The 24,317-nt window shown below is 39.8% G+C and overlaps 2 protein-coding genes across 2 annotated transcripts in view; both read left to right on the forward strand.

Moving 5' to 3' along the window:
* Nucleotides 1–24,317, forward strand: part of SGPP1 (sphingosine-1-phosphate phosphatase 1) — a 40,487-nt gene that overhangs the window by 5,598 nt on the left and 10,572 nt on the right. The gene's annotated exons all lie outside the window — the stretch shown is intronic.
* Nucleotides 1–24,317, forward strand: part of WDR89 (WD repeat domain 89) — a 94,152-nt gene that overhangs the window by 4,919 nt on the left and 64,916 nt on the right. The gene's annotated exons all lie outside the window — the stretch shown is intronic.

Below are 24,317 nucleotides of genomic sequence, written 5' to 3' on the forward strand. Positions count from 1 at the left end.
GGGTCTGGAGTGCATGACTTATGAGGAGAGGCTGAGGGAACTGGGATTGTTTAGTCTCCAGAAGAGAAGAATGAGGGGGGATTTGATAGCAGCCTACAACTACCTGAAGGGGGGTTCCAAAGAGGATGGAACTCGGCTGGTCTCAATGGTGGCAGATGACAGAACAAGGAGCAATGGTCTCAAGTTGCAGTGGGGGAGGTCTAGGTTGGATATTAGGAAACACTATTTCACTAGGAGGGTGGTGAAGCACTGGAATGCGTTACCTAGGGAGGTGGTGGAGTCTCCTTCCTTGGAGGTTTTTAAGTCCCGGCTTGACAAAGCCGTGGCTGGGATGATTTAGTTGGGAATTGGTCCTGCTTTGAGCAGGGGGTTGGACTAGATGACCTCCTGAGGTCCCTTCCAACCCTGATATTCTATGATTCTATGAACTTAACTTTTTTAATAAAATGAATTTTTAGCACTAACTTCCCGAGCTAATATTTCCAAAGGAATATTTAAAATTAGATTAAGTGACATGAAACCATTAAACTAAGTCTCTCCTGAAAACCCATATTGTTTGCAGTGATGATGTAGCTGGTTGGTCCCAGGATTTCAGAGGCACAGGGTGAGTGAGGTAATATAAGTTGGTCCAATAAAAGATATTACCTCACTCATCTTGCCTTTGAGAAACCCTACTTGTTTTAAAAACCTTGCAGAATATTCTCGCTAAGGGTCACATCCTGCTTCCACTGAGGACAATGACAAAACTCCTTTTGACTTCAGTTGTGCTGGATTGGGCAAAATGAGTGTATAGTGTACGGAACAACTCTGCAGAGATGCTTTTTATTCTTCAGTAGAAGAAAGTTAATAGTTTTAAAAACATTTTTGAAGTACTACTTTTTTGTAAAGGTAATTTTTATGCCAATACATAAAACTACTCTTCTAGCTGCTACCTTCCACCAGGTGCAGTTCTTTTGCATTCATAGAATGCTGACAGGGCTTTTGGAGCTGTGCTCTGGCTCTGCTCCAGCTCCAGGCAAAAATCTGCAGCTCCACTGCTCCGGAGCTGCTCTGCGCTCCAGCGCAGGGCTCCGCTCCAAAGCCCTGGTTCTTAATGGAATTTTGTTCATTACTTTTCTCTTTAACAAATAAGCAGAGCTTGGTAAATTCTTTGTGAATAAAAGGGTCTAAGCCATTAACTTCTACAGAGTTGAAGTTTTAATTTACAAAGAAAATTCCTGTTATCATAATAGCCATAAGAAACATTCTAAATGTGAATCAAATATAAACTGATGCACTATTGTCTGTCCTTGGATTCAGGAAGGCAACTCTAATACCTCTGCTACTCCACATAGTTTACCCATAAAGTAAAAGTGGGACATAAATAAAACACTGGTTCTCTTTACTACTCTGGAAATAGTGGTTTGACAGGAATCAGGCAATTTAATTCAGTTACCGCTTGGGAGAGCTTTGAACAACAGGGGACCTCATTAGTAGTAGTCCCCATCTTTTGTGTGTAATAGCTGAAAGGTGGCTCTCTATGAGCTGAGGGGTGAAAATATTTCTATTTTGGTATGTTATTGCCAGGACTCAAAGATCTCTACCTAGAGTGTGACATATGGAGCCCTAATCTATAGTCTGCAAATATCCCGTATTTTACCATATTGCTTGAATTCTTTTGCACAACCAGAGAGACCTTGAAGGATTCTTGTTTCCAAAAGAACAGTATTGCTCTTTTAGCAGCAAGAAAAAAAATTGTTTTGATAATACTTCATCGTAGTTAACTGTTCTGTCCTCTTGTAATATATGACTTTTTAATTGTTACTTATTTTGACACTATATAGGAACTTGACTAATGAGCTCTCTATTTCAGCTATACAGGATTATGTTGACAAAATCCCTTCATTTTATTATTAAATTGTTTACTAAGGTGGAAAAACCCACAAACTTTATAATTTTACTTGGTGACTGAAATACAAAGCAGATGCAATCTATCCATGGAAATTTAGAAACACTATTGTGGATAGTAATACAATAGATGGTGAAAATTGTAAAGAGAACTAATTAACTGGAAATAAGGGTGCCATGGATGATATTTAAAAACAAACAAACAAACAAACAAAAGGTGTATTCCCTAGTTCATATCCAGATCTACATTCACACACCTTTTTCTAAATATATGATATTACCACAGTAAAGAAAATACAGGCACTCTCTAATCTTCAACCAGTCTTCAATATTTTAAATATTATAAAGTGCCATGGGGGTAAGAGGTAAAAGCACTGTATGATGTAAACAGTTAACTGACATTTGATAAAAAATTCATGAACTTTAGAGAGTGCTTGAAAACAAGTACTTGTTAACCTGATTTTTAGAAAATATTTTATATTAGAATGAGTTTGATCTGTACAAAAACAAAATAAACTTTCAAAGCTTGGTATTTTCATGTGTCACATTTCAGATTTATCAGACTCTGCACAGCTCAGGAGAGCTGCTGCAAAGGTGATTTTTAGCTACCTTAGTGCCAGATTGGGGAAGCACAAGTACAATTCTTCCTGTAAACTAGAGCAGCCTGTGGATTTTGCCAAATTATGCTGGTGGCCAATAGTCCTAAAGGGTTGTTTCAGGAAAGAGTAATTGTGGTGCCTATGGAAGACTAGGTCATGCCCTCTGCTCTGGTAGCCAGGAGTGCGTGGTGTAAGAGATTTTGTAGCTTCTCTAGACCACCTCAGAACATCTCTGCCTATGGAGAAGGAATCTTCCTGTGGCTGGGTAAGGCCAAAGCTGCTCTACAGTAATGACAGGATCTAGCCATGAAGAGCTTTAGTTATTACTCACTTGGGTTTGAGTCACTGTAATGACTCACTTAAAAAATGTGTGATGTCTTATCTAGTTACACTTAGTATTGAGAGGAACAATTCACTTAACATGAAGAAAATATAATTGTGTGACTATTAAATTGATTAGTTCTCAGTTAATTTTGTTCAGGCTATTTGCATAATATACCATCTTTCCTAGCACCTGTAAACATTAGGCAGGTTTGAATTAGTGTATGTATAAATTGACAATCCTGACTCCTTTATACATATGGCTAGATAACAAGCTCTTCAGCTGTTTAATATAAAAATGTAAACTACATGAAGCTAAGGTTGTTCATTGAGATTTCTGAAAGCTGTTCTAGTTTGTTTTGGCTGTTCAGTGAGATTTTGGAATGAAGCAAATAGATTTGGATTGTTAAAATATGTGATGGCTGAACATTCATATCTGTTTGATAATTCTGTGTTGCCTTTTCCCTTGCCCGGAAAACCAATATTTATTGTCATCTTTATTCATTATGCTGAAGACCTTTAATGTAAGCTAATTAGGGTGGTTGGGTTTTTTTTTTTTTTTTTTTTTGGTAAGTCAGTGTCTTTCCATGGACTTTAATGTGAATCAAATTGTGTCACATTTTAGCTTGGTATCCGGTCAGAAATGTGAGGAGGGAGAACAAGATTTACAATAATAAGATAATATGGATGTCTTGGTTAGTGCTTCTTAAAAGCTTAATTAAAAAAAAATAATTATTAATACTAGCCAGAAAAGGTCAGGAAGAAAGTTCCAGCTGTAAAATTCTGCATAGAATTTGCATGAAGATGAGGAGGAAAAGGAAATAGGAGGGTGCTTAAACATGTAGATGGCATATATACTGTACCTGAGTTATCTTGATATATAGGTATTCATGCATGTAACTCCCTGTGCTTTCATTTGGAATTCAACCCCCCCCAAACAGTGCTGTTAGCAAATATTGCAGTACTTTGCTTATAAATTGTGTAAATGTTTTTGTGTACAATCACTCTTTGGATAGACTGTGTAGCAGCTAGTGTGAAAATTTAAATCATACAATAACAGGCTGCTGGCAATTGACTTATTTAGTTTCTGCTCATTAGCAAATAAGGAAACAAAACTATGCTTATCTTACTCATCAAAGTTATTGGCTTAACTTTTTGTTCTTGCTCTTATACAGCCTGTGTTTAAAAGACATAGATTAATAAAATGGACAATTGGGAATCTTTGGTAAGCTTAACACAAATTTTAATTGCTTTTCCCAAAGCTAGCAGTACCCTTGCTTTTCTGCAAAACATAATAATGTGTAATAACCTATGGGATGTTTTCATCCCAGTTGAATCAAGGCACATTACTAGTATTAATCTTTCTATATCTGCCTATGTCTGAAGAAGAGCTAAACTAAAACTTTAATAGTGACAGCCTCTGCATCTACAGTACATTTTGAAATATGGTTGATTCTCCATCTGTCTGTAGGAAACTTTGGCCAGGTCTGAGTTTAGGCCTGGATAATTTTATTTGGTAAAATTAAGTTTAGTATTAATAAGGAATACTGAAATCAGAGCTGCTTTAGGTGAAAGAGCACTGAAGTAGGCCATGCACTCACCTTGTGCTTGGCTCCATTTTTGAGTCTCTTTTGGACATGAATAAAAGGGTAATGGACTACACACTGCTAATTATATTTAGCAAAGTGAGAATGGGCCATATTCTGCTAGAAGTCTGTTGCCAGCTCCTTCTCACATCTTCTGCTTATGAAGAGGACATCTACTTGTGGTCACCTATGGATGTTGGAAGAAAATGTCCACCTGAGACTGGACTCTTCTACTATGACCTCAGATTGAGATACCGAATTACTACCACATTGAGCTATAGCCAACATGCTGAAACCCTAGTTGTAGAAAGGTGGTCCCCAAGGCAGAGCAAGAGGACACAGAATCCTACAAGACTAGCCATGCAGAAGGAAAGTAGGGGGACTCTCTCTTGCATCACCAACGACACCTGAAGTTGTGTCCTGCTTTCTTTCCTGGACTTGTCATCCAGAGAAGTAATTTAAAGACTGCTCATCAGCTAAGCCAAGTCTGAAGTCACAACAGAGAGAGAGAGAAGAGTCCAACCATCACCGGGCATGCAAAAGGAGCTCAAATTTTTTGCAACATCAGAACTAGTTCTCACCTAAAAGACTGATCATGTTAGTTAGAGACTCTAAGAAAAAGACATGCGTGCATTTGTATAGAATTCAGAGATGGCTGAATTCTCTTGACATTCTATTTGTGTGTGTCTCTAACCTTTTTCCCTAGGTAGACACTAAAAATTAGTAAGAAATGATATTGGTTAAAAGTGTTATTTCAAAGCTGTTAAGTGCTTGATTTTAACAATAATTTCTGCATCTGTATAAAAGTGTCAGGAAGATGCAGACAACGTATTTTAATGTGGGAAGGTGAATAAGCTAAGTAAATAAAATCTAACGTGGGTCATATGTTCTCAGAAACTTAAGGTGGAACAGCTCAGTGGGAAGATATAAAGAAATAATTTTACATATTGTACTCCCTTAAAACAAAGGCAAGAGTCAGCTTCTGTCTTTAGCAGACTCTAAGCCCGATTGCCTTTCTTTTAATCTAAGCATTCTTCCTTAACTTTCCTGTAAAGTATTGAAGTGTAATTCTTGTGAATTTTGATAAATGATTTAATTACCGATTGTAGTAATTCGTGAGCCAGATAAATTGAACCATTGATATGTTGATTGAGTTTTCAATTGGAACCTTGTTTTGAACATTGCATTGTGTTATATTTGATTAGTTTAAGGAAACTACAAATAAAATTAGTGACATATTTACTTCATATTTGATTGCTTATTCTTTTACTAAATCTATAAAAACACATTAGATTTGTTCCTCTCTTGAAATTTCAGTGCAGGAAAACAACCTAGTTAAGAGTTAAAGGTAAATACATTGAATAACCTTGTATTTTAATTGACTAAAATCCTATCACCACTACATAACCTAGAAGTTATATACTACATACTCTTCACTTTGCTATTAGTGCTTTGCCACACAATTTGAGGGAGTTCTCAGTAATAGGAAAATTTCTCCCCAGCAGGATCATATTATTTATACTGTAATGTCAGATGAAATAACTGACGCAGTTGTCAAGTTCTCAGGATCATGTTTAATTTATAAATTCACAGATGAAAATACTCAAAAACTTCATTGAAGATTGACCATATACTGTACATGCAAATAAGCTCCTTACTTTCTATTTCTTGAAAGTTTTATGAAATACATTTAATAATGTATTAGTAGACTCTAACAGTAGAACAGCCAGTAAAACTACAAATCATAGAAGTTTGTATCTATAAATTGACACCAGTTGCAACTTATTTACTTGGTAAAGTATCCATAGACTCATTATGTATAACAAAGCAAACATTGTTTTAAATTCAAATTGTCAGTCAGATCACATATGACCAGTCCTTGTTTCAAAAAAAAAAAGTCTGCGTACACACCTTGTCATATTCTCATGACTTCGTATGGTTGGCACAAATATGTGGTTAATATTTTCAGGGCTTGTCTACCAAAAACTGTAGTGACCGTAAGGGTGCAGTATTTTGCCATATTACTTGCAGCTAGCAGGATTGAGAGATTTTGACAAACTGTATGATTTCTTTAAGGTCTTGAGAAATGTTTTGTATTAATGATTATAGATGCCTTTCATAAGGTTTGCACCTCATAATCTTGTAAAGATAGTGTAACAGTTCTTCCTTCCCTGTCCTCACTAATCATCTTCTTATAGCTTTCATTACCTGAATTATTTTCTGGAGTCTTATCTTGAGCCTCATCCCCAGAGATGCTGAGCGTCCATAGGCACTTGGCACCCAGCAAGTTCCCAAATTTACCGTTATCTTGTAAATACCTTGAATCAGATAATGTCTAACTCTGGAAAGCATGGAGTAAATTTTGTTTAATATAAATGAGTTATTAGTTACGTGGTCCACAGATCCATGACTCAGTTATGTGCAGCATTGGAGGCGGATCAAACTTGGCAGTAAGGGAGGTGTGTCTCCAACACAGAGAAACCACCAGATTTCGTCTTCCTCTTTAGGGTATGTCTACACTGCAGTTAAAAACTTGTAGTTGGCCTGTGCCAGCTGACTTAGGCTCGTGGGGCTTGGACTAAGGGGCTGTTTAACTGATATGTAGATGTTCAGGCTCAGGCTTGCAGCCTGGGCTCTAGACCCCACGAGGGGTGGAGGGTCCCAGAGCTTGGGTTCTGAGCCAGAACATCTGCACCACAATTAAGCAGCCCCTTAGTCCAAGACTGAATCAGCTGGCATGGTCCAGCCCCAGGGTTTTAATTGCAGTGTAGACATGCCCTTAAACTGCAGGCAGGCAGACCTGCTACAGAACATATATAAAGAATGGGGGTGAGGGAAGAGAAGGTTGAAATTCTTGAGGCTCTGCTTTTATCAGCAGAGGCAATCCCCCTTTCTGTCCCTCCCCTCCTTGCTTATCCGTGTGGAATGCATCCTGGGTAAGAAGCGAGAGAAAGCTGGACACTGTCTCCTGCACCTCCCTCTGCTGATTGAGTGCCTTCATGGACTTCTGTGGTGACCCAGGCCCTTCTCAAGGGCTCAGGCTGAGACAGCATTTCCTGCAGCCTTCCTCCCAGAGCAGGACAGCTTCCAGGAAACGTTGGCAGCACCTCACCATAAAATTACCCACACAGAGGCCCCAGGACTGTCATAAGTGGCAGCTCCCTACCATATGAGGGGTGTGTAAGTTGAGGCACAATAGCAGAAGGCCAGGTGAGCCTCCCGCCTAATCGCTGGAGCCCATGCTTACAGTCCTGAATGTTGGCCTGGAACCCTGTCCAGCCTCTTCCTGACAGCTGCTGCGCCAGCAGGGATTTACTGATAGAGACCCAGAGAGCAGACAGAAAAAGGAGAGTCTCATAAGGGACCCCCTAGCCCATCTGCTCCTAGTGTTCTGCAGCATGCTTCTCTGTCCAGCCCTGCAGTGCCTTAGGGTTACTGCTTGCCAGCAGTGTCATACCGGTTCTGTCTACCAGGTGCAGCATGTTGGTTAAGGATTCTGTTTGAATCACTGGGGTTGCAACCTGCTGCCCACGCAGTTGACTCAGGCTGTGTCTAGGAATCTCTCTCCAAAACAGGATGTGGAATCCTGGAAAGCCACCTTCTGCTCCCAGTGCAGCACAACCTTTCAGTTTGAACCCCCTCTTTCTAGGGCAAGAAATCTGCACAAGAAAGTAACCACAAGGTTCCATGGCCCTCCAGGAGACCCTCAGTCTGAAAATTCTCTTGGTGTCTGAGGAGGAGCATCAAAGGGGTCTCAGATGTTCAGACCCCTCTACTCATACCATTATGAAGCTCTAAGGGAAGAAAAAGGGCCTCCCAATCCCTCTCAGTCTTATGAAGAGTCTGATTCAGGTAATTTCTCTAGGAGGCACTCTAAGGGCTTGTCTACAAGGGGCTTTGCTTTGTGACAAAGCAGTGTGTGACTCTACAGAGCAGTAGCTTACCATGCAGTAACATTCCATGTGGATGCTGCTACAGCACATTAAGAGTTGCATAGAGCACTGTAGCATCATCCACATAGGAAAAGTCCCATGTAGACAAGTCCTGAAGAAGTACAAAGTGAAATGTTTCCCTCAAGCAACATAAATCTGAGGAATGCAGCAGGACAGATATTCCTCAGCACCTGCCTCCTGTGCTCACCTTCCTGAAGTGCAGCATAACAATCAATGCAGAAAACAGCAGGCCATAGCCATGAACTCTTTCCTCGAGGTGTGCATAGTTGAAACCCTACAAAAGGAAATTCTCCCCACTTATGGAAGGAAGGCCACAACTCCAAATCAGAATTAGCGAATCAAAGTTAAATAAAATACCCCTCTCCCCCGCCCCCAGGCTAGACTCTCAGGGAAGAATGTACTGAGTATTCTAAATCATGATTATAAGGTCTGCAGATGCCCTAGACAAGCTATAGCTAAATATCTCTCTTTATGCACCCTGGGAGGGTATAATAGTAGGATAGGGATTTCCTGCCACACCTAAAAGATAAGGAAACTATCGGACAGTCATCCACCACTGCGGCTGTGAGTTGTTGCCCTAATATACTGGGTGTTGCTATCAGCCTCTGTTGCAGGTTGCTGTGCCTTGCCTTCACCTTATAACCCATGGGTTCTCAGACTGGGGGTTGGGACCCCCTCAGGGGGTCATGAGGTGATTACATCGGGGGTTGTGAGCTGTCAACCTCCACCCCAAACCCTGCTTTGCCTCCAGCATTTATAAGGGTGTTAAATATATAAAAAAGTGTTTTTAATTGATAAGAGGGGTTGCACTCAGAGGCTTGCTATGTGAAAGGGGTCACCAGTACAAACGTTTGAGAGCCAGTGTTCTAACCCAAGTAGATGGCTGTGCAGTAATGATAGGGAGAGCAGCTCAGATGTGGAAGAACCAGCAGGCACTAAAGGGCATCTTGGCCCACTGTATTTTTTTTCTTCCTGCCCCTGATTTCCATTCTGTAAGCTCAGAAGTTTCCTCAGTGTGTTTAAAAAAAAGTCTCCGTTAGAAAAGATGAGTTCCTGACCACCAGAAAAATAGGCACATTTTTCTTTATAAGAGATACCAGGATAATTTTGAATACCTGCAAGAGTGTCTTCCTCCCTATCCAGCCCAATCACAGGCAGCCAAGTCCAGGCAGGTGTATTCTTAGCCCCCTCCTTCTGGCATGAAAACTATTGGGAGCATCAGGCCCCAAGAGTAAACAAACATACATCATATCTGTTAATCTGATACCCTAAGTGCCCATTCATGCTTTCACAAGCAGTGATAATATGGGTGCACAATATTGTAAGTATGGTCCCTCTCAACCTATTTAAAAAGAGAATTGTATAGTCTAAGGGCTTTTCCCTAAGGAGGAAGAATCAGTGCATGCAGACAGTCATCCTAGATCTCTTATGAATGGGAACAATATAACCTGTCCCCTCTCTAGAGAGGAAAACAAGGCTTTTACTCCATATTGTTCCTAGTCTCTTCTTCCCTTCTACCTCCCCCCCCCCACCAAATCAGAAGGCCATAAAGAGCAGTTCTTGACCTCAAGTATCTCAACAGTTCCATGAAGAAATCAAAATTCAGTATAGAGACCTTAAAATCCACAGTGGCTGCCAACAACAAAAGGAACTGCATGGTATTAATGGATTTGAGGGATGCCTATCTCCATACAAGGAAGGATGACCACCTAGTTTGGGCACTGGCCTGAGGCATGGCAGACTTAGGTTCCAATCCCTGCTCTGCCATGGACTTCTTGTGTGACCTGGGACTAGTCCCTTAGCCTCTCTGTGCCTCAGTTCCTCATCTGTAAAATGTGGGTCCCAGAGATGAGATGGGCACTGCCAATTTAAAACCACCCATTGAAATGTCATGAAATGACACCCCTATGGACCAAGTTGGTCACAGGATATACACACTATTGCTGTATCTCAATCTAACAGTCTAACAGATGCTTCCTAAGCTTTGCTCTCTATACAATACAGGTCCTTGCCCTTTGGTTTAGTAATAATATGGCAAGTATTTACAAAAGTGCTGGTAGTGTTAATAATAGCTCTTGGTCTGGAGGGGGTCTGTGTCTACTTACCCCTTCCTGTGTGACCTCATCCAGAGCGACTTTCATAGATGGCACCATGTGATGAGGATGCTGCAGAGCCACAGTTTTTTGAAATCAGGTAACGTTGTCTCAGTGGATTCCTCATCATGGAGTTGACATAGATGTGGTCCTTTATAAAGTTTCTTTTTGCAGGAAAGAGAAGAGAAGCTGAGAAATCTTAACAGAAGTCAGTCTCTCAAGGGAAGTACCCCTTCATGTTTCTTCTGGGATCAGTGGTCTTCATTGTGGATATTCTTAGTGGCTCATGCTCACATGAGATCACTACAGAGCTGCTTCTTATCCACCCTTCAGCGAAAGTCTATCTCCCCAGCAGGATTCTCAGGTCATTCAGATGGTGAATGAGTCTCAGCAGATTTAAGTTAGGAATTCTAATAAGCGAACCCACTCAGGACATTTATCACCAAAGATGCAAGCATAGAGGGATGGGGTGTTCACAAGGTGTCAAGGACTTTCCAAGGGTTCTGATGGAAACGAGAGCAAGCACAGCATAAATTGGTGAGACCTCAGGACAGTCTGATATGGTCTCTAGATTCTGCTCCCACATGTGGACTCCCCTCATGTTGATCATGACAACACTTCAGCCATGTCATATGTCAGCAGGCAAAGGGGAACAAGGTCTACAGTCCCTCAAAGAGAAGCTCACCTCCTGATGACTTGGACAGATAACTATCTGCAGTCAATTCACTCTCTTCATATCCAAGGGAAAATAAGTGTTATGGCTGGCTGGCTCAACAGGCCAAAATTAGATTATCCTGAGTGGGAACTATAGCCAGATGTGTTCCATTTACTTGGAAAGGAATCTGGTCTCCCAGCAATAGATTTTTTTGCCTCACACTTGAATTGCAAAGTTTTTCAGTGTTCTTATCTGGCTGGTGGAATCACAAAGTCAAGGCAACAGATGCTTTTTCAGAAAGATGGCCCAAAGGGATTCTTTTATTTATGTCTTCCCTCCCTTTTCTCTCCTTGCCAAAATATTACAGGGGATCAGCAGAGAAGCAGCACTGGTAATTCTGGCTTCTCCAGTGTGGCCAAGGAAGCCTTTTTTGACATGGTACAAAATGCCTCTGTATATTTTCTGTCCAGAAAGGATCTGATATTACAGGGGCCAGTTATGCATCAGAAGTTGAAGTGATTCAGTCTGAATCTAATTGATAGTTCTTGAGCAGAGCCTCTTAAGCCAAAGAGGTTATTCAGAGGAGGGAATATTCATACTTTTAGCTTCTAGAAATAACTCTACTAACTCAACATATTCAAAGGCCTGGTTGAGGTATTCCTGTTGGTATGAGGACAATGGTCTCATCCCTACATCTGCATTTTTCATTAATTTCTTCAAGATGGATTTGGGGTAGGCCTGGCAGTTCAGACACTCAAAGATCAAGTTGCTGCTTCATCTACTATCCTTAATGCTGTAGATGAGTAGTGGATTTCATCTTACCTACATGACTAGCAGGTGGTTTTTGTTTTTTTTAGAGCAGCATCTTTAATACATCCAAGTACACAGAGTTCTTTCGTAGAATCTTGCCTAAGTGATCTTTTTTGACAGCAGTTATGTTAGTTCCCAGGTGTTTGAGTTGGGAGCTCCTTTCCTGCAACCTCAGTGCTGCAACTTCTGTGAAGATAGTGGTACTTAGAACCAACCTTGTCTTCATTTCAGAGATTAACTCCAGGCTCCACAGAGCACAGGAAACCATCCTTCCATCCTTCTGCCCAGCTCCATCGCGCTCCAGAGAGAAATGGTAGCCTACTTCAGATGTCCACAAAGCTCTTAAAATGTATATTCATTGCACAGCTGAGTTCAGAAAGACAAATGCTTTGTGCTTTATCTGGTGTCAAAGGGAAAGAAGATTTCAAAATCTTCTATTTCCATGTGGCTAAGATAGTGTATCTTAGAAGTGTACAAGTGCAGGATCTATACTATGCCCTCTTTTCCTCAATATGTACATGAGACCACTGGGAGAACTCATGAGACGTTATGGGTTTAGCTGCAAACAGCATGCTGACACTCAGCTATATATCTTATTAATTCATGCAGCCACCACTACTATTAAAATGTCAGTGCTTATAGGAAATTAGCTGTTGGATGAAAAGCAGGTGGCTCAAGCTGAACCCAGACAAGACTGAAATGTTGTTGGTCAGAAAGATGAAAGACTTCAAAGAGCTGGCTAAGATGTTGTCTCCACCTTCCATTAAAGACATATAGCCCCCATTTGTCAAGTGCAATGTTTTAGAGTCCTGTTTGACTCTTCACTAAGCTTGAATAACCAGATAGGCACAGTTTCCAGAAATATTCCCTTTCACCTCCAGCTTGCTAGGAAACTTCATCCCTTCCCACAGACAAGGACCTGTCTACAATAATCCAATCTTGTCACTTCCAGGCTGGGTTACTGTAACTGGTAGTATCTGAAATTGAATGTGAAGATGATGCATAGGTTCCAGCTGGTACAGAATGCAGCTGCCTATCATCTCTATGGCTCAGGCAACTGTGAGCCCATCAGGTTTGTGCTCAGATCCTTTACTGGCGCCCAGTGAGCTTCCGATGCTAGTTTAAGGCTTTGGTCCTAAATTTCAAAGCAATTAATAGATTATGCCCCACCTACATGAAAGACCAATTTTTTATCTGTGAACCATCACGACAGCTGTGTTTCTCCTGAACAATGCAGATCACTAAGACCGAGACCAAGCATGTGAGAGCTGAAAACAACACACATTCTCTGTCAAGTGGTTTCATCTGTGGAACGATCTTCCGAGGAGATCAGATGAGTCTAGCGTCTGACCATCTTTAGGAAACGTTGCAAAGCTTTTCTCTTTGAGAGAGCCTTTCTGCCATAAATGACACTTACAAATCAAACACTTCTTTTATTTCCAACTCCCCACCCAAAAAAGGTCCCTACCACAAACTGAGTTCTGACCCCATCAAGGGAGAAGTGCCACAGACTCCATAAGTCCACTAAGGACTTTACTATTGTTATTGATTTTTATCCGAAAGACACTTGGGCCCAGATTTTTGAAGGCATTTAGGTGTTGCTGCATTCAGTGTTGTAACATGTACCTGATTTAAAGCCTAAGTCTCATTTTCAAACGGGATTTAGGCCCTAGAAACTAAAATCCCATTGATAGTTAATGGGGTTTAGGCTCCTAAGTGCTTAAATCCCTTGTGAAAAATGAGATTTAGGCTACTGAATCAGTTAGGTGTTGCAAGGCTGAGTACAACACCACCTAAATACCTTAAAAAATTGAGCCTCAGATGTTATGGAGATGGGTGTTGTTACAAAACTTAAATTGTATTATTGCTATGGGCAACTTTTCTTTAGTTGGCTTTCCACTGAGTCCTATTAAAATACTATAATACCTAACAGATCTAAAATTGAAATGCATCCTTTCTGTGTCTTGTCTTCATCTTTAAACTGGTTCAGGGCTTGGCTCACTCACGAACTAAATCTTCCCAATGGGGTGGAAAAATACTTGGTTTGATACACCCCCAAGGCTTGCCTACTTAATATCCATTGGTACACAGTTCTGTCCTCCCCAAGAATAAATACATTCTGGTACACTGAAACAAACCCACTTTAATCTGTCAATTAATATTTGATAGAGTAGAAATAGAGGGAATTAGAATTCATGCTCTTTTGCTTCTTGAAAAGCAGATGGTGAACTGATTCTGGTTGAAGCCCATTTTACGGAATCAGCCTAACAACCATGCTTTTGTAAAGAACAAATAGACTGTCCTTGAATTGAGGGGTGTTTATTTGGAAAGTGAGGCCTGAAAGGTGGGTCTTGAATGCTGTTGTGTTGCTACATCTTCAGAAGAGCTTTAAGTTACAACAGTAACGAACTATTTATTGAAAGTAGCAAATAAGATTTTTTGAATGGACACACAATAGATATTTCATGAAACTTTGTTAAATCCCATTAGAAAAAGAACACTTTTGTGTACAACACAGGCCATAAAATTTCACTCTCTCACCCTGCACTGACTCCAATGACTTGTTTGGCTAAAACATATCTGCCTGATTTGAAGACATTAAGTGATGGAGAATCCACAACATTCCTTTGTAACTCTTCCTGTTTAAAAAAAAAAAAAGTGCCTTATTTTTAATTTGAATTTGTCTAACTTTAACTTCCAGCCATTGGCTCTTGTTGCTGTTTTCCTCCTTTCGATTTAAAGATCCTGTTAGTACCTAGTATTTTCTCCCTGTGAAGGTATTTAGACTCTGTAATCAAGTCACCTCTCAATCATTCTGATAAACTAAACAGATTAAGCTGTTTAAGTCTCTCACTGGAAGGCATTTTCTCCATCCCCTCTTATAATTTTTGTTCTTTTTGGCATCTTCTCCAATTTTTCCACATCCTTTTTAATGTGTGGTCACTAGAGCTGTATGCATTATTCCAGTATCTGTATCACCAACGCTCCATAGAGAGATCAAATCACCTCCTTACTCCTACTCCCCACTCCTACTCAGAAGTACCAGTGGTGCTTTCATTTTATAGATCAGAACAGCTGCTTCAGCAAAGCATGTTGAGAAAATTGGACAAACTTGCAGTATAATGGTAGTCTGTTAGATAAAATATAGAGGAAGACATGCCTTTCATTTCAGGACATATCACAAGACGAATTTTACATTGCAATCGCTTAATTTCTAATATGATGAAGAGGTAGATTTTATATTCTGCCACATACCCCTGTAAAGGTCAGTTCTCAAAGTCAGATCTCCTGAAATATTAAGGACCTGCCTGCCTGGAGTCTTCTGAATCAGCCTAAGGTTGGTAGATGTCTGAAATTTCAAAGTCCAATCCCCGGTTGCTAGTAGGGAGAGGAGCATGCATACTTTCCCTCCTCCAGGCCTCTCATCAAGTGGCTGGGAGGAGGGGCGGTAGGGTTTCTGGTACTGTTCTGCCTGCAGTCTTGTGGCTGCTGCTATGGAGCTGTGTCATTGATACCCTACTCTTTCCTTCGCTTTCGCCCTTACCCTAGTCTCTGTTGGGGTCCTTCTCCCAAATAAATATCTCCAGTTTGTCTGCTTCTCATAATTTCTGTGAGAAGCAGGAAAGTGTAAATTACCTGATTCTTAGTTCTTATAGTTGCCTATTAGTGAAAACTGACATGAGTCTGGTCAACTTTCAGTCTGTGGTAGCAAAGCTTAGTACAGCAGCCAAGGCATTGGGGCTTTCTGTCTAGACTTAAGAAAATAACTTTCCCTTCACATCTGAAAGTTTAATTATCTCTGCAATCATAAGCTCTGTAAAAGCTATCTGAGGGTTTAGCTAGCAGAAGCTTCTGATCTTGCCATTTCTGAGGGAGGAGAATACTGTTTCCCTCAACTACTATGGCCTACATTTGGGGGATAGAAAAAAGGGGCAAAATGTGAATTTTAATGTGATTAAATGGATTAAAATCAAATTTTATTTTAGTTCTCAAACATAGAATTACTGTACAGTAACTTCTCACTTAAAGTCATCCCGGTTAACGTTGTTTTGTTGTTACGTTGCTGATCAATTAGGGAACATGCTCTTTTAAAGTTGTGTAATGCTCCCTTCTAAGGTTGTTTGTTTGGCAGCCGCCTGCTTTGTCTACTGCTTGCAGGAAGAGCAGCCCCTTGCAGCTAGCTGGTAGGGGCTTGGAACCAGGGTGGACCGGCAGCCCCCTATCAGCTCCCCGCTCCCCTAAGTTCCCTGTGCAGCAGCTGCCTGCAGTTCAGCTGTGTCCCTCCCCCCCACTGCCATGTGCTGCTCCTGCCCTCTGCCTTGGAGCTGCTCCCCGAGACTCCTGCTTGCTGTACGGGGGGGGGGAGGGGAGAGAAGGAAGAGGGGGGGCTAATGTCAGGGTGTCCCCCTCCCCCCTGCTCCTGCATCCCGCTTACCCCATCTTCCATAGAGCAGGGCTCAGGATGGAGGAAGCTTGCAGCAGCTGCGGTCTCAGCAAGCTGATCTAATTAACAAGGCAGTATACTTAAGGGAAATGCGCATATCTCCCTCCATTCCTGCTGCCTTGCAGAGGGAGAGAGTTAGCCCTTGAGGGCTCAGCCAATTGCTAGTTCATCATTTAGCTGTAAGGGAAATATCCCACCCTCTGACTCCTCCATCTCAACCAAGCTTCACAATCATCATCACTGTGTACCAGTATTAAATTTTGTTTAAAACTTTGTGTGTGTGTATGTATATAATATATATAGTCTTTTGTCTGGTGAAAAAAAATTCCCTGGAACCTAACCCCCTCATTTACATTAATTCTTATGGGGAAATTGGATTCGCTTAACATCGTTTCGCTTAAAGTTGCATTTTTCAGGAACATAACTACAACGTTAAGTGAGGAGTTACTGTACTGCACACAACAAAACTACATTTGGAACCCTGTTCTCATGCTAGAACCCCACCATTAGAAAGAAAGTTGAAAAAGGCCTGGCTTTTTTTAACTGAGAAGGAAGGGAAAATACTTTTTTTTTTTTTTTTTTCAGAATTTCCTTTCCACCTATACAGAAAACTGGAGTCTAAACTAAAAGAAATGGGTATCTAGAGTCCGCTTTGGTACTTTCCTCCACTAAGGAAGGGGAACTTTCTGACCCTGGGTCATAATCTTCCAAGACAGATTGTCTCCTTATGAATGTTTTCAAACAATGATTAAGTAATTAAAAACCTTGGCATTCAGTCAGAGGGAAAGAAGTTCAAGAAGGGCACTTCAAGGGAAATATTTTCTGCGTGGATCCAACCAGAAGCTTCCTAACCTACTTTAGGGGATGCAATTAAAACAGAATGGGAATTTCCCAATAAAAACAGGAGGCATAATATATGATATATGAACATCTAGGGATTTGAAAAGGAAAAATCTGATCTGTAAAGTACATATTGCCATGCCTTCATTGCTTAAGGAAACGATACTTTGGAGCATTTGTTTCTGTGGTCAAATAGATAAGTCTCTGGAGAAATTGCCAGCAGTGGCCAGACATTAGTTTACACTTTTTTGCCAGCTCTGTTATGACATTCTCATTATACCTAAAAGACAGCATAACTAGCAAATTTAAAGTTGTCATAATAGACTTCCTCAGCCTCTTTTTTTTATATTGGATATATTCATGGATACCCTGAGGTTTTTAACTGGAACTATAATACCTATAGGCAGAAATCAGACTTCATCTTTGCTTGAGATCATAGAAGACTGATATCCAGGTGAAACAGTTGCTAGCTTTGAAAAAATTTTTACGAGGAAAGGTGGAGAGGCTTTTTGGAGAGAGTTCTTGTCAGTGGTGGCTGGATTAGTAGAAAATTGGTCATTACCATCATCCAGACTTTTTAAGAAAGATTTCAAGACTTATTTAATTAATTCAGTTTGTTCAGAAATCCAAATAAAAGATTCTGGATATAAGAAGAAAACAGTAAATAAACACTAGTCTGGTCCATCTGTGGTCTTAAATGGATTTATTTATTTATTTTCATGGTTAACACTAGAAACTGTAAATAGCTACCAATGAGTTTGAACAAATGGAATTCAAAGATGAGTGAATAGGAGAATTACTACACCAGTGGCCTTTCCATGGCAGAAAATTTCTTATCTCTTAACTTTCTTTTCTCCTAAATAGCATGTCATCTAATCTGTCATTCATTAATATAATTCGTACACATAAAAAATATTAGGTAAGGTTCCTTAAAGGAAATGGCCGCTCACACAAACCCTTAAAACCAAAGAAATGTCAATTATGATATTCTTTTTTAGCCTACCATATCCCCTATTCATCACACACACCACTTTCACTGACAGACTCCTCCTCTCTGTAAATACCATCTCCAACATGTTCAGTAACAGTACAAACTCCTCATTCCTCAGAATCTGACTGTACTGTGAAACCTTAATTCTGACATCTGCAACATGTAAATGTCTATTGAACATCAGTGCATTGCTGAAGTGTCTGATGTGGTGTTTTATCATGGAGAAGTATGTGGTTGGAGTTAAAGTTTTGAGGTGACATTTGTGGTGACATTTTTGTTTTAGCATAAAATTAGTTTTTAAAAAATAGAGTGGCCACCTCTGAAAATATTGGTTTAAATGACTTGCTCAGCATCATATAAGAAATCTTTGGTAGAGCTGGGGATGGAATACAGTTCTCCAAGGTCCTAGATCAGTGGTTCTCAATCGGCTGCCCACAGGCTGCTTGCGGCCCAATCGGCACAGAGCTGCAGCCCATGTGACATCCTCAGGGCCATACAGGTAGTATTGGATGTGGTCCACAATGGAGAAGCACTGTCCTAGACCCATGTCTTGACAACACCACTCTAAAGGGGCAAGGAGGAAAGCATGGGATCATGTAATTAAAGATTATCATTCACTGTATGTCTTGCAGTGTCTTATAGAGCTGGAGATGCAGGAGTAGCCCGTTTTAAAGAAAGCATAGCCAAGTATGAAGACTTAGTCTAATCTTTCTGAGAGACAGCATGGCAAAATGGATGAAATTTGGTTTCTGTTCCCAGCTGTGCCAGGAGTGATCTTGGGAACCTTTCAGATCTTCACACATTTCCTCTGTGAAAATATTTTGAATGACACTTGTGTACCTCCTGAGGTCTTGCTTAATAAGAAGAGCAGTGAACCACACCCCTAGTATGTGGATGAAATAAGATTTGAACTCATCATCTCCTGGATGCCAGTGCACGTTTCCATAGGGGAATTTCTCATATGCTGTTGCAGCTCTGCTGATCTGGCACTTTCTTACTTAAGGAACCACATATTGAAATTACTGTAATTTTGTGGCTTTACTTTGGCATTTTTCTTTCTACTTAAGTAGAAAGTGCTAGTACTGTGGAAAAGATCCAAGTATCAATCTATGCCATTATTGGAAAGCTGAGGTCTCTGGGATTCCTGATTAGCTAAAATCCTAAGCATGTTCCCCAAAGACAACTGGAGTACATAAGAGCTCTGATACATTTTACAAGTCTTAGATTTTGTATGACTCCTAGCACCTGCAATACTCCTGTACAAAAAGCTACTGTGGTCTATATTGGACACAGTTCTTAAATTTATACTAAACTTATCAGACTGATATTCTTTTTGCTATATAGAAAATGAAACTAATCTTGGAAGTATGCCGTGGGTCTTGTGACTGCCTCCCTTTTATGGCTTTGTAAAACTAATGATTCTTCTCAAAGATAAAAGGAAGCTGCACCCTATTTTGCACAATACAGTGTTTTGCAAATATGTAGTTTAAGAAAAATGTCTTGCCCTTTATGAGTTGTGAAACTGTATACCATCTTAATCTGAGGACTTCGAAACTTTTATTAAAAAGTTTGAAATTTTGTTTATTTCTGGACTCTGATACAGTACATACCAGTTAAAATGAAGCATGTTCTTCCTTCCCAATAATGTAGTGTAGAGAATCTTGAAAGATTTTTTCCATGCCATGTGTTCAAGAAAAGCATTGACATTCATGCTTTAACAAAAACCCTAAAGAATTAAAGTTCTTTTTATGTGGTTTGTAGAAGACAATATCATAATTTTCCAGGCTTCCTTATGTAAAGGTCAAGGAGAATGGAGTATGTTCAGACTATTTCAGGTTTCTCCCTAACTTTGATGAATGCTTGCATATCACATTTATTTTTATTTTGAGTTGAGCCTCCAAAGCTCCTTGGATCAGTGGATAAAGTTTGTGGTGACTTGGTGTTGTCTCATCTTCTGTGTTCCTAAGGGTTAGCAACAAGAGCAGATGAATTGTTAAGGATCCTAGATTAATGTAGATACCTTTAGTAAGCAAGCAAACTGGGAGAAATAGAAACTCAGCAGAGTTCTTTCTATAAATCAGTAGTATTCAGTTTCCTTCCAGGCAGCTATCTTAAACAATTTATATTTGATTATAAATTCAGTATTGCTAACCACAAGTGATGAAAAAATCATGTCAGTTACTCCAAAATCATGAGACTATTTTAAATCATGAGATTTAAATTTTTTTTTTTTGTCTTCTGGGCTTTGAGCCTTTAGGGTTCGTGTTTCAAGCCTTTTTTCCCCCCCCTGGAACCCTGAGAAATAGAAACATTCTCTCCTCCTCCCCTGCACACCCCCCCAGTTGGAAGCTGAGCTGCTTATGCAATTTCGTTACTCCAGGAGCTGAGGCTTATATCATGAGACAATTGCAGGTGTTGCTAAAATTGGAATTAATGCATTTCATGAGCTATACTCAAGTTTAAAAGAAGTTAAGTGTTTGAATCAGTCAGCCAAAAACATGTGAGAATCTGTCTCACCTTACTAGATTACATGGCAGCATGTCCTTAGGACTCCATATTCAAGACTCCACCTCCATCCTATTCAGGGGGCTGATATTAGTTTTATCAACCAATCAGGCGCAGCATGGACTACTGGTAGAAGTACGAAAAGTGCTGCCATCTCCGTGTTGATGGACAGACCTTCAGATCTGTCAAGGTGTTCTATTCCACCCACCTGCCCCCTTAGATTCATTGTGACAGATGTGTCCAAGCAGGACTGAAGTGCACAGTAGGACAACCTCCAGATACAGGCGGTCTGGGGTTTTGGACGCAGTCTCAGTGATACAAATAAATTAGAAGTCAGAACTGTTTGTCTAGTTTGCAAGACTTTCCTACCCCTGCTTTGGTGCACCACTGTTCAGGTCCTAGCAGACAATCCAAATGTGATGCACTATATAAACAGCAAGAAGGGGAAGCATCTGCCCCACTATGATGGGAAGTGGTTCTTTTGTTGGCATGATGTATTTTTTTTCATTGAGTCAGCCTGATATCCCTTCATTTGCTGGGTGCTCAAAACAATTTGGCAGATTATCTCAGCAGGAGGGCTTAGTCACTCAGGAGTGGGAGTTGAAAGACTTGGTTCTGCAGCAAGTATTTCTGAAATAGTGGGTCTCCTCAATAGACTTATTTGGCTGTTAAAATATTTTAAGGATCAAACTTGTAAAATGTGCAAAAGTGCATCTGAGTTATTTATGTATCATTAAAAGGCTGCTAGCAAAGGTTTAATTAGTGTTTCTAGATTGCTTTTAATGTAATCTTGCTGTAGTAGATGGTTGACTCATGGAATAGATGGTTATAAAACATTTAAAGTGTTCTGGGATAACTGTAATTCTAAACAGTTTATTTTATTTATTTATTTATTTATTCTCCTTTGAATAAATATAACTTCTGTTTTCCTGCACTACCACCCATTTTTTAATAATATGCAGACAATTAATTGTTTAACAAAGTTTGTAAAATCTTCAGACAGTAAACTATGTCCTCTTTTCAACAAAAGATTGCAAGGTTCTGTACAAATATTATGTTTTGTAAGACCCTGGAGAATAGATAAGTTATTTTTCCCACTTCACAGATGGGTAAACTCAATATTATGTAAAACACTTTCTGATCACAATCTGACAACTCTTTGGATCTACAAACTCAAACTTAATGAAGTGTGTATGAATCCATATAGCCATATTAATTAAAGTGGTGTCTTTTGAAGGGTTAGTGAAACTACTGTTTAAATACTTGGCAGCAGCATCATGTGTTGTAGATTGCAGCATGCATTTTGAATGGAAATGGAGAATGTGTTCTGTTATATTTGTGACTCGAAGGATGTTGCACCTACTGGGTGTCCTCTGTCAATCCTAGCTTTTTCTTAAAATGTCGAATGGTATACTGTTAGCAAGTTTTTCTCATAGAATAGGTTAGCACTAGTCTCTCTCCTGTCATTGCTACTTTGAAATCAGCAAAACTGATGTGGACTACCTCTTTGGAGTGCTTTATCACAACAGTAATTTATCAGTGTTGTACCTTTTCACAGGCTATTGTATTATAAATTTTACTAGATCATAGGAAACCTCCAATGCCACTAAGGATTTGTCATTTTGGATGCATCCTGTTTACCAGTTCCTTGATACTTATTAAATATTAAATACTATTTTTGATTTTAGGAACTATTAACTTCAAATTAATGATTTACTTGTATTGAATTGTGGAACACTTCTCATACAGGTATAAATTTTCCGAAAGTATGAACTGAACAAACGGGTCCAGTTATGGGCATAATTTTTGCAGTTTCCAAACTGAAATTTTGAAATGTTCTAAAACCATATTCCAGTTCATATATTCAATTAGTTTAAATTGAGTTTGCTTATTTACAGTATACAGCATAACTTCAGAGTTATGAACACCTTGGGAATGGAGGTTGTTCGTAACTCTGAACCAAATGTTATGGTGGTTCTTTCAAAAGTTTGCAACTGAACATTGACCTGTTCTGCAAAGCTGTATTTATGCAGAAAAAAATGCTGCTTTCCCTTTTATTTTTTTTAGTAATTTTCATTTAACACAGTACTGTCCTGTATTTGCTTTCTCTCTCCCCCCCCTCCCCCCCTCGTCTCTTCTGCTGCCTGATTGCATACTTCCAAATGAGGTGTGTGGTTGACTGGTCAGTTCATACTGAGGTTCTACTGTAGCTTTTTAAAAGCAGTGGTGCCTTCTCTAAAGTACCTCTATTTTTAATACCTCCCCCCAAAAAATGAAGCACTGTCTTAAACTCAAGGATCTGGTGTACGGTCAGCCTTATCTGCTGACTTTGCTGATTTAAAATAAATGTTCGCCATTTTTGTTAGTCCTTTCCATCAACTTTGATGGGCTTTGGATCCAGCTTTGGGGGGAGGAGATTCTGTTCTGGCTTATGCATCAGCAGAATTGATAACTTAGTTTCGATTGCAACATTTTTAATTGTTAATGTGTGAACTTGGAAAGAACCTAGCCAGAGTTTCACTTCCCCAGATAAGTTTAGAGAGGTGGAAATTAAAAAAACAAAACAAAAAACATGTTTTTACTGGTAAACTGAGCAGAGTTGATCTGGAACTGTCAAATAAATATGGAACCACACTTTTTTTTTTTAAGTCACTTTTCAGAGAAGCATGCTTTTTCCATAGTCAACTATTTTATGCCTCTGCCTTGCATAGTTAGTTACTGTTGGGGAGAAAAAAAGTTTCAGGTACAAATCTTGGTCTGTTGTAACAAAATAAGCAATGAGCATTGGTACTATAGCTGATTATAACTTTGTCATTTTGCAGATAGATTTTGGAAGATGAGTGATTTTCTGTACCTTCTAGAAGAGAGCCAGTAATTAAAAATACAGTCTAAACTTTTAGTCTGTGCATGACCACTATAGGCTATGTTCTGGTTCTTTAGAAAATAAGGCTTTTCTTCTTTCTATTAAAAGAACAGGAGTACTTGTGACACCTTAGAGACTAACAAATTTATTTGAGCATAAGCTTTCGTGGGCTACAGCCCACTTCTTTTTCCACAAACAAACAAAAAGTATTGTATGATCAGGTGAAAGATTCTAGCAAGGATTACTTGTAAAAATCTAGGTAGTATTACTACAGGGGAGGAGTAGCTGCTACTGGAGAGTAATGTTATGATGTAATGATGGTAATAATAATTTAAACATTATGGTGGCAAACTAGATGAGGGTCCCATTGTACTAGGCACAGTATGAACACGCAGAAAATGACAAAAAGCTTGGAGTCTAACAGATAAGAGAATAAGGCATTGGCTACACAACAAAGTTTTGTCGGCAAAAGCTACCTTTTGCTGACAAAACAGGGGAGGTGTACACAGTGCAAAGCTACTTTTGGTGGCAAAACAAAACCACCTTGATGAGAGGCATAAAGCCTTTTTTTGCCTCAGGATAGGTCGGTCAGCCCGGTGTCTTCCTCGCCCCAGACACACCACTATCCTCTCCCTCCCCCTCATCCCCTTCAGTTGAAAAGCTGACAATCTACTAGGATGCCCCTGGAATGATGAGATTGAGAAACCTGCATCATGTGATGCTGTACCTGCCCCATGAGGCATCGCAAACCCTTCTCAAAGCACCCTGCG

Source organism: Terrapene carolina, unplaced genomic scaffold, assembly GCF_002925995.2.
Source record: "Terrapene carolina triunguis isolate 2854851 unplaced genomic scaffold, T_m_triunguis-2.0 Scaffold189, whole genome shotgun sequence".
Taxonomy (NCBI): domain Eukaryota; kingdom Metazoa; phylum Chordata; order Testudines; family Emydidae; genus Terrapene; species Terrapene triunguis.